Source organism: Sceloporus undulatus, chromosome 2 (assembly GCF_019175285.1).
Source record: "Sceloporus undulatus isolate JIND9_A2432 ecotype Alabama chromosome 2, SceUnd_v1.1, whole genome shotgun sequence".
Taxonomy (NCBI): Eukaryota; Metazoa; Chordata; class Lepidosauria; order Squamata; family Phrynosomatidae; genus Sceloporus; species Sceloporus undulatus.
Window position 1 is genome coordinate 225,836,793 of NC_056523.1, and position 10,004 is coordinate 225,846,796.

Consider the following 10,004-nt stretch of genomic DNA (forward strand, 5'->3'; position numbering starts at 1 on the left):
ATCTGACAGGCCAGACTCCATCTAACTCCAACTACCAGGATTCTGGAGCATAGAGTCATAGCAGTTAAAGTGGTGACAAACTGCTTCAGTTCTGTAGGACTCCACAGGTGCAAAGCTAAGCATATTTACTCAGACGTAAATCCCCCCCAAAACTCAACTCACCTCCCAAGTAACTCTGTTAATCTCTACATAGATAGATGTTTCTTTTTTATAAAGGGTTGAAAAGTGTCTTGAAGGCTGCAGCCCTCTTCCCTAGTAACTGGGAGTAAGCCAGAAAGTAAGACTTAGGCCTGTTCCAGACTGCCAAAATAAAGCTGCTTTGGGTCTCTTTGGAGGTATGTTATTTAAATGATGCATGCATCCTAAGAATCCAGAAGCTGCACCAAAGCTACACTCCAGTGCTTAGGAATGGAGTGTGGCTTTGGTGTGACCTCCGGACTCTTAGGACCCATGCATCATTTAAATAGCATACCTCCAAAGAGACCAGAAGCAGCTTTATTTTGGCAGTCTGTAACAGGCCTTACTCCAGGTTATAGGGTTGTATGTTCTCTATTGAGTTCTGTATACGATTGTGTATACTATTAGACCTTAATTGTCGAAATGTAGTGGCCAAGGATTTGTGTGTGTGTATCTGATAGTTTCCCACAAACCTGGTGATAATAGCAACATGATAAAAGGAAAGAAAACGTCTACGGGGGATGTTATTTAAGACTCACAACTACACACTGTTTAATATTGTGCTGAATAGTCGCAATTTTTAGTTCTGGAGATTGTTCAGAAATAACAATAATAATGTGAAGTCGGAGGCTTTCATGGCCGGCATCCATAGCGTTTTGTGGGTTTTGTCGGGCTCTGTGGCCAGGTTACAGAAGAGCTTATTCCTGACCTTTCTCCAGCATCTGTGGATGGCTGGCCAAACGTCAGGAATAAAACACTAACAATCATAATGTTTGTGATCCCAAGAAACTCTTGCTCAGCAAAGGAAAGGATGCAGGGACCGGTGCCTTGTGCCAGAGAGTGACCCGATCCGTATTTCACAGCAGCTGAAAACCACATCTCACTCTTGGAGCCAACCCTGTAAAATAAATAAACATACATATACATATACATATATATATACTTTAAAACTTTAAAAAAAGATATATAGGGACAGATATAGATATAGATAGATAGATAGATAGATAGATAGTAATAAATGTGCTGCCGAAAAGAACACTATATATAGCAGAGAAAGAGTATTGCCATATATATAGAGAGAGATATATAATTATGGTAATACTCTTCCTCTGCTGTTTTCAATCAAGAAGCCTCTTCCACCTTCTCCAGTTAAGGAAATGTTGTAGTGAATTTTCCTGCCTCGACCGGGTCTATAGTATGTATGTTTTCCTCCTTTCTTTTCCTTTCCTTTCATAGAATCATAGAATGATAGAGTTGGAAGAGACCCCAAGGGCCATCCAGTCCAACCCCCTGCCATGCAGGAAATCTCAATCAAAACATACCCTACAGATGACACACATACAGTGTGTGTGTGTGTGTGTGTGTGTGTGTATTCCAACGTTTCCTTCACTGGAGAAGATGGTAGAGGCTCCTGGATTGAAAACCGCAACAGAAGAGCATTGCCATAATTTTATATCGCTTGTTAACAGTCATAAATCAAAGCTTGCACCCCATTGTATGACCCGGGGCAAGTCACAGTCTCTCAGCCTCAGAGGGTGGCAATGGCAAACTCCCTCTGAAGAAAGTTGCCAAGAAAGCTCTATGGCAACCCCATGAAAACCTTTAATAAGCCGCAATCGACTTGAAGCACAACAACAAGGAAAGGTTTTATCCGCACTTACTTGGGTAGTAAGCCCTTTCATTGTTTGGACTCCTGCATGAATGCTGTGCGATGGCTATTCAGCCTCATCTTTAGAGGAAAGGAAAGGAAAGGAGAAGAGAGGAAAGGAAAGGGGGAAAGAAAGGAGAAAGAAAATGAAAGGGAAAAGGAAAACGGTGAGGAGAGGAGAGGAAAGGGGGAAAGAAAGGAGAAAGGAAAGGAAAAAGGAAAAGAAAAAAGGAGAGGAGAGGAAAGGAAAGGAAAGGAAAGGAAAGAAGGAAAGAAAAGGAGAAAGGAAAGGAAAGGGAAAAGGAAAGGAGAGGAGAGGAGAGGGGGAAAAAAATAAATCAAATCCACTTGCCATCACCCTGCATCAGCCCCAAAGATGGGACTCTCCAACCTCTGCCCCTGTTGTTGTTGTTGTTGTTGTTGTTAACCCCTTGGAGTCGATCCTGACTCAAGTAACTGGGAGTAAACCAGAAATTAGACTAACTTCTGGCTATAGGATTGTATATTCTCTATCCTCTGGATGAGACCAGTGGCATCACTTGGGGATGTGGACCCCACCGGGTGATACCCTAAAAAGTGGGGTGACACCACTTCTCAGACATCTGCCTTTGGGCAGAAACATACTGTGACATTCAGCTGTGTCCCATTAAAATGCTGGAGAGATGGAGGGAGTGGGGTGAGGGTCAGTGGAGGAGAGGGAGAGGCCCCGGTTTGTTTGGGGTTTGTTTTTTCAAATGTTTACATGTTTGTTTTGTGTTTTATGGATTAAAGTTGGTATGTCTGTGATGTTATAAGATAAAATGAATAAAGATTTTAAAACTAAATCCATGCTTCATCATAGCCATGCTCAAAGTGGAGGACATGCATTCAGGAAAAACGGAAAGCTTGACCGAATAAAAAGCTCAAAACACTTCTATAAACATTAAATCCATGCTTCATGGTCATGCTCAAAGTGGAAGACATTCAGGAAAAACGGAAAGCTTGACCGAATAAAAGCTATAAACTCTCATAGAAATGTATATCCATGCTTCATAGCCATGCTCAAAGTGGAGGACGTACGTTCAGGAAAAACGGAAAGCATGACCGAATAAAAGCTACAAACAGAAATATAAATCCATGTAAACAATGGAGGACATTTTGACATTCCGCCTGGAGGGAAGGCTGAAATGGAGGACGTGCCCTGGAAAAGGAGGACACGTGTGGTTCGTATGGCAATATTCAGTTTCTAAGGTGCCCTGGCTGTCAGGCCAAAATTACATCGTTCAGGGAAGGAAAGGTTGTTGGGTCTGGTCTGTATATTGTTGTTGTTGTTCTTGCTGTTGTTCTTGTTCTTGTTGTGTGCCTTCAAGTCATTTCCGACTCATGGCGACCCTGAGGCGAACCTATCATGGGGTTTTCTTGGTAAGGTTTATGAATAGGTTTACCTTTGCCTTGCCCTGAGGAGGCTGAGAGAGTGTGACTTGTTGCCCAAGTGGGTCGCCCAGTGGCTTTTCTATGGCTGAGCCCTCCAAAGTCACAGTCCAACACTGAAACCACAACCCCACACCCAAATACATCATTAATAGATAATTATGAAGAGTGAAAAGTTACAGTGACCTTTTAAATTCCCTATACAGTATATCTTTTTCTCATCTATTTGTGTGTGTGTGTGTGTGTGTGTGTGTGTTAAAAGATAGTAACCTTCTCCCTGACAAAGCCACACTTTGCCAATTGCACACTTTGCCTTATGTCCTTGCAAAGTGTGGAACAATCTCTGCTGGACCGATCAGGCTTTAGGGGATTTGTTTGTTGACTTGGTTTTAGGCTGGATCTTTCTCCCGACATCGGACCCGACATGGGTTTACCATGATTTTAAGGACAAATCGACTAAGCTTTAAGCCCCTTGTCGATTTATATGGCGATCCCATTAATTTCAGGGTTTAAAAACAACGACCAAGGAATCCTCAGAGGTATTTTTTCCAGTTCCTCCGAAATGTCCCTTGCAGCACCTGGGATTTAGTCGGAGGTCTCTCATCCAAGGACTAGCCAGGGCTGACCCTGCTTAACTTCCAAGACCAAGCAAGACCCGGTGCCTTCAAGCCTTAGGAAAGTCTCATCTTGACAAACGTTTATGAACAGTGGTCTAAAAACGATAGTAGTAAAGCACGCGGCTGAAAAGGAGTTTGGAAACGCATTGAAAACGATCGAAAACACCCGGGGGAAAAAGACAGTAACAGGTTTGCCTTGGGAATATTAACAACGATTAACGATACAGTTAAAATGAAATTTTAATTTTAATCGTAAATAGTCGTAATTTAACGTTGTGATAAAATGTTGTAATTGAATGTGGCGATTAAAATTAAAACGAAACCCGGCCTTGACAGGTGGACCAAACACTCCTTACTCGGAGTGTAGTGGAGTCTCTTACTTGGAGGTCTGAAAACAGAGGCTGGGATGCCATCTATTGAGTATGCTTTGACTAGAGTTCCTGCTGGCAGAATGGGGTAGGATGGTGGCCCTTGGGGTCTCTTCCAACTCTCGCTTTTTGATTGTATGATTCTATGATCGTACAGTTCTATGGTTCTAGAAGATGCTTCATGATTCTATGATCGTACAATTCTATGGTTATAGAGATTCTATGATTCCTACACTTCTATGATCGTACATTCTATGGTGCTAAGATGATTCTATGATTCTACAATCTATGCTTGTACACTTTATGGTTCTATATGATTCTACAATTCCTGATCGTAGGACTGTATGACCAGATTCTACGATGATGATTTCCCTCCCCTGGATCCCCGCTTCTCCTCTCACCGGCAGGAGCTCCAGGGCTTGGGGGTGTGATCTTCTCCAGTTCTCCTCTCCTCTTCTTCCTTCCTTTCCTCTTCTCCTCCTCTTCCTCTTCCTTCTTCCTCGGGGGCCCCTTGAGGGCCTGAGGGCTTCCCATGGCAGCCAGGCGGAGGCCCTTCCGTTCCCAGCGGCGGCGGCTGCCGCTCTGCCTCCTCTTCCTGGGCTGCCCGGCCTTTGCTGGGGCCCCGACTCAGGCCTCGACGGAGAAAGGCGTGGGCCGGGCAGCTCAAGCGCCAGAGGAGGACCGCGCCGCTCGCTCCCGCTCGCTCCTCCTCGCAGCCCCAGAAGCCCCGTCGCCAGAGGGACACGACCCAGGGACTAGGCAGTATCATGGGACCCCGGCCTGGCTGGATCCCCTGGGACTCGGATCAGATGAGCCGGGCTGCCCCTCTTCCTCTTCATTCTTCCCTTTCTCCCCCTTCCTTCCCTTCCTTCCCTCCGGCTGCTGGCGCCTGTCAAAAGCGGAGCCGAACCCCTCCCCCTGCAAAGAGCCCAGGCCCAAAGGGGGAAGAGGGGAAGGGGCCAGGCCAGACAAGGGGAGCGGAGGGAGGAGCTCCTCCATGCTTCACCGTCCTCCATTTCCCCTCCTCCCAAGAGACTCCCCCACAAGCTCTCCTTGTCCCAGGCAGAGGCAAGGCAGCCGCTAGCATTTTTCTCTCCTCATGCGCAGAGCGGACTCAAGTTGGAGACTCACTGAAAGTCAAGACGTCGGCAGCAGGGACGCCTTCCCTTAGACTTCAGTCTCCTTCCTCAGATGCACATCCTCATTCATCATCTTCATAATCACATATCATCATCATATCATCATCATCCTCATCCATTATTTAGAGAAATCTTGTAGCTCCTTGACAACTCACTGAAAGAAAGACGTTGCCATAATTAAGTTCATAGGACTTCGGTTATTCTCAGATGGCATTTGGTCTCTGTTGCCAACTGTGGCTTCTCTCACTAGCCTCAAAGGGGCTACAAGGCTCTCTGTACGTACTGATGTACCGACAAACAGGGCTTATCTCTTTGTTTTCTATACTGTTTTTGTTAGGGCTGAACCCCGCTCTAAGCGGCTGTTCCAATGTCCAGGAAGACTTCGCAAAAGAGAGCATTTCCTCTTCCTAGCCTTCCTCGATGCGTTGCATTTCCTGCTGGGAGACACCATGAAAGGCCTTGGACGGATGGCTGAAGAGGTCAAGTTGCAAAAGCATAGTTTCCTGCTGGACTTTCGGAAAGCACACTAATGACCCAGAGATATTACCTACTTAAAGTAGGCGAGGAGGACATGACATGGCTCAGGTTTCCCTCAACTGGTCAGTCATCGGAATGGCGGCCAAGTCAAGCCACTAAAAGAAGATGGGAAGGCAACGAGGAAGGGACTACGCAGATCCCTGAACGTGGAGGATAGATAGTCGCTCGATAGATAGATAGGATATAATAGATCGATAGATAGATAGATAGATAAGATAAGAAGATAGATCGGTAAGGTAGGTCGTATGGTAGGTAGGTAGGTAGGGTAGGTAGGTGGGTCGATAGATAGATCGGTAGGTAGGTAGGTAGGTAGGTAGGTGGTAGTTAGATAGATTAGATAGACATAGATAGATAGAAGAAGCGATTTATGATAGATAGCTAGGAAGGAAGGAGGTAGGTAGGTAGGTAGATCGATAGATCGGAAGGTAGGTCGAGAGACGAGAGAGAGAGAAGCGAGAGATACGCACACACACACACACTTCAGGATCTTTTCCAAGTCCACTTCCTAGCTGCCTTCCACGTCTAGCCTCTTTTGTCTGCTTGACTGCAGCCTCCATTCTGATATCTATTATCATCTATCTATCTATCTCATGGATGCACGCCCTCCTTTTCTTTCTGGTCGGTCCTCATTTAGACGGTTGAGGAGGACATAGGGACCCTTGGTCCCCCTGCCCTCCGAAAGGTGAGCAACGGGTTTCGTTTCCCACTTCCAAACCCGACCAACACACACACCCCACACATCCCTCTTGGTTTTTTAAAGTGTGTGTATCTTGTAGATCAGTTCATGAAACCTAGAGATTTCCGTTCCCTGCAAAGTCCGGTATAGAAAAAAACATTAGTCGTAGTCGCTTTTACCTTTTTACGTCTCCAAAACAAAAGGTGACAGCAATGATTTCGTGAAAAGATTCACGTTTATATTTCTATATTTTCATAACGTTCGGTAATAATAATAATAATCATACTAATAATAATATAATAATAATAATAATAATAATAATAATAATAATAATATATTTATAGCTGACTTTTCTCCAGGAAATCAAGCGGATTGACAAAAAGAGCATTAGATACAAAAAATTAAACCATTACAACCAGAAGCTGGCAGCATGGGCTTTCCAGACTTAAGTCTCCTTCCCCAGGTGCATTTGGTATTATTATTATTATTTATTATTATTCTTATTATATTATTATTATTATTATTATTTAGAGAGGATATTGTGCCCTTTTGAGACTCTCTGAAGAAGGAAGTTGGCAGCAGGAGCTTCCCTAGACTTCACTTCCACTTCCTCAGATGCCTCAGGGTCTACAGTTATAAATATTTTCTTCTTTGGACTGTTACTTTCTGATGTACGGCAAACTTCTCATGGCAAGATTTGTTCGAGGCAATGTTGCCATTTCTGGTGTCTCCCTCTGATGCTGAGGGCGTGTGGACTTGCCCAGGTCTCCCCACGGGTTTTCCGTGGGCCGAGCCTGCGGATTGGAACCCAGGTCTTCAGAGTCTATTAGTCGACTTTTTAAAACCCTCCCTTTATTCTTAGAATCAGATTTGAAACAGCCGAAGTCCTCTGAGCGCAATGCTAGAACGGGAAAATCCGCTTTTTAGGAGAGATCCAGCTGGTAGAGAAATGGGGAATGATCCGATAGGAATCAATGGAAGGGAAGGTGGAACTGTGTAGTAAGGCGTCTCTTTTGTTCCAGGGACAACTTTCACTTTTCTAAAAAAAACCCACAAAATGTTCGCAAACGTTACACGGGGTTAATACCATAATTTAATAATAAATTAATAATTAATATAATAATAATAATAATATTTGTAGGGATGCCAGCTTGTGCCGTGTAGGTCTGAGGGTTTGGCCTCGGTCGGGAACCGTTCAATCCTTCCTCGGCCATGGAAACCCACTGGTCAAGTCCATCTTCGCCTCGGGGAAAATCAAACTCCTCTGAACATAATCTTGCGAAAACCCTTATATGTTTGCTTAGTCGGATGGAAAACAAAGTCAACAACAACCCAACAACAACCATATAATATATGTTTTATTTGCTTTTTCGCAGAGGAATCACAACAGTAGTGTGAGTGGATTTTGCTCGCCGGGCCCATGGAACCCACATGAAATACTTGGGCAGTCAACTCTCTCGCCTCATGGGCCCTTTCTGGGAGGAAAGCTTGCCATAGAAAACCGAGTGTCTGGTTCTCCTAGGGCTCACACTAAGTTGAAAGGGGCTTTGATGAAGAGGCAAACAGACCCAAAAACAATCTGGCCTCTTTATGATGCTCTGGTGGCAAATTCTCCCTCCTTGGAGGTTTTTAAACGGGCTGGTGGCCTCTTTTGGGGTGGTTTGATGGGATTCCTGCATGGCCGAAGGGGGGTTGGGACTGGAGGCCTTGAAGGGGTCTCTTCCAACTTAGGAGTCTATGGTTCTTGATTTCCTTCGTGGAAAAAATGGTCTTTATTTCGCCCAATCTAAGTATTCTGCGAAACGGGGGCGAAGAAGTTAAGGGGGGAGGAGAAACACTCTACCTAAACAATGGTGGACAATATGATAATATAATATAAATAATAATAATATAAGATGGACGGCGAGACGACGTACGTGAGAGATGATGATTTATTTATAGCCGCCTTTCATGGGGAATCAGGCAGGGTTACAACATGTAAAGACATGAAATGAGTTCATTGGATATGAAGTGGTGGACGCGAACTGGGCGGGTTGTCCACGGAAAGCATGGGGGGACCTGGGCGGAGGTCACCACTCTCTCAGCTCAGGGCAAAGGCAAAAACCTCTGAAAAACCTTGAAGAAAAAGAAAAAACAACAAAAAACAAGCCATATCACTTGTTGGCTGCTTTTTTGAGGGGTTGGGGTTTGCTCCTTTTTCTAATAGTATTTTGCTGGAGGACAAGGGACTTATCTTTCTGTGGGTTGGAATAGTGTTGTTCGTTGTTGTCGTTGTTGTCGTGTGTGTGGTAGCCGGGGGCATTTTTGGGGGTTGGGTGGCTCCGCGGGGACTTCTCCTCTTTTGGGGGACCTTTCTCTGAAGGGGACTGAAAGCAAAGAGCCGGAGAAGGGAGAAATCTGTACTTCGGGAAAATCTGGAGGGGTTGGAGTCGGGCGGATGGGGGCCGAGGGGGAAGGTCCTCCTTTTCCGGACGCGTCCTCCATTCAGTTTCTGCCAGGGGCAATTCCAACTCCTCCGTTGGGGCAGGTCCAAGAAGCACGCATTTATATTAGAAGTGCTTTAGAGCTTTGTTTTGTGTATGTCTCCGTTTTTCCGAGTAACGTCCTCATTTGATGCAGTGACCTAGCTATATATTTTAGGGTGTTTCATGGGGCTTTATTCGGCCATGTCCTCCATTTTGGAAGCCGGGAGGGTCTCGGGTCTTTTGAGTGGCTTTGTGATTTGGTTTCTCCGTCTCCATCTGGAGCGGGACAAAAGGATGGTTGAGTCGATCATGTCCTCCCTTTGTCCTGGGGGCCGTCTTTCGCGGATGAGGGCCTTGGTCCCTTGGGCGGGCGAGGAGGCAGTTGGTCTTTGGGTCGGGGGTTCAAGGAGGGGGGAAAGACAGGAAAGGGAAAGGAAGGAAAGGGGGGAGGGAGGGAGGAGGGAGGAGAAGTGAAGGGGAAGGGAGGGAAGGGAAGGGAAGGGGAACGGGAAGGGGGAAAGGAAGGGAAGGGAGGGAGGGGGAAGGGAGGGAGAAGGAGGGAGGGAAGGGAAGGGAGGGAAGGGAAGGGAAGGGAAGGGAAGGGAAGGGAAAGGGGAAAGGGAAGGGGAAGTGGAAAGGGAAAGGTGTAGGGAAAGAGGGGAAGGGAAGGGGGGGGAAGGGAAGGGAAGGGAAAAGGGAGGGAGGTGCAGCTCTGGACTGGCTTTCTTGGTGGGCTCCTTCCCTTTGGCCGGATTTCCTCCCTGGCCCCTTTCTTCCCCCTGGGATCTCCTGCTCCTTCTCCGGGAGCCTTGGTTTGGCCGAGAGAGGAGGGTCTCGGGGAGGAAGGGCCGGCGGGGGCCCCATCTCTTCCTGTCCTGGGGCTGGGTTCCTCCGAGGGTCCTTCTCGTAGGAGACCTTCCCGGGCAGGTCAGTCTTTTCCCGTTTTCAAAGCGGCGTTTCATTGAAG

General features: G+C 46.2%; 1 long non-coding RNA gene across 1 annotated transcript; it reads left to right on the forward strand.

The window, feature by feature from the left end:
• Positions 1–992: 992 nt before the first annotated feature.
• LOC121921180 lies at positions 993–9,270 on the forward strand. The gene is made up of 3 exons (XR_006101866.1): positions 993–1,077; positions 4,868–4,869; positions 9,258–9,270. It is a non-coding gene; the product is annotated as an uncharacterized LOC121921180 (long non-coding RNA).
• Positions 9,271–10,004: the final 734 nt, after the last annotated feature.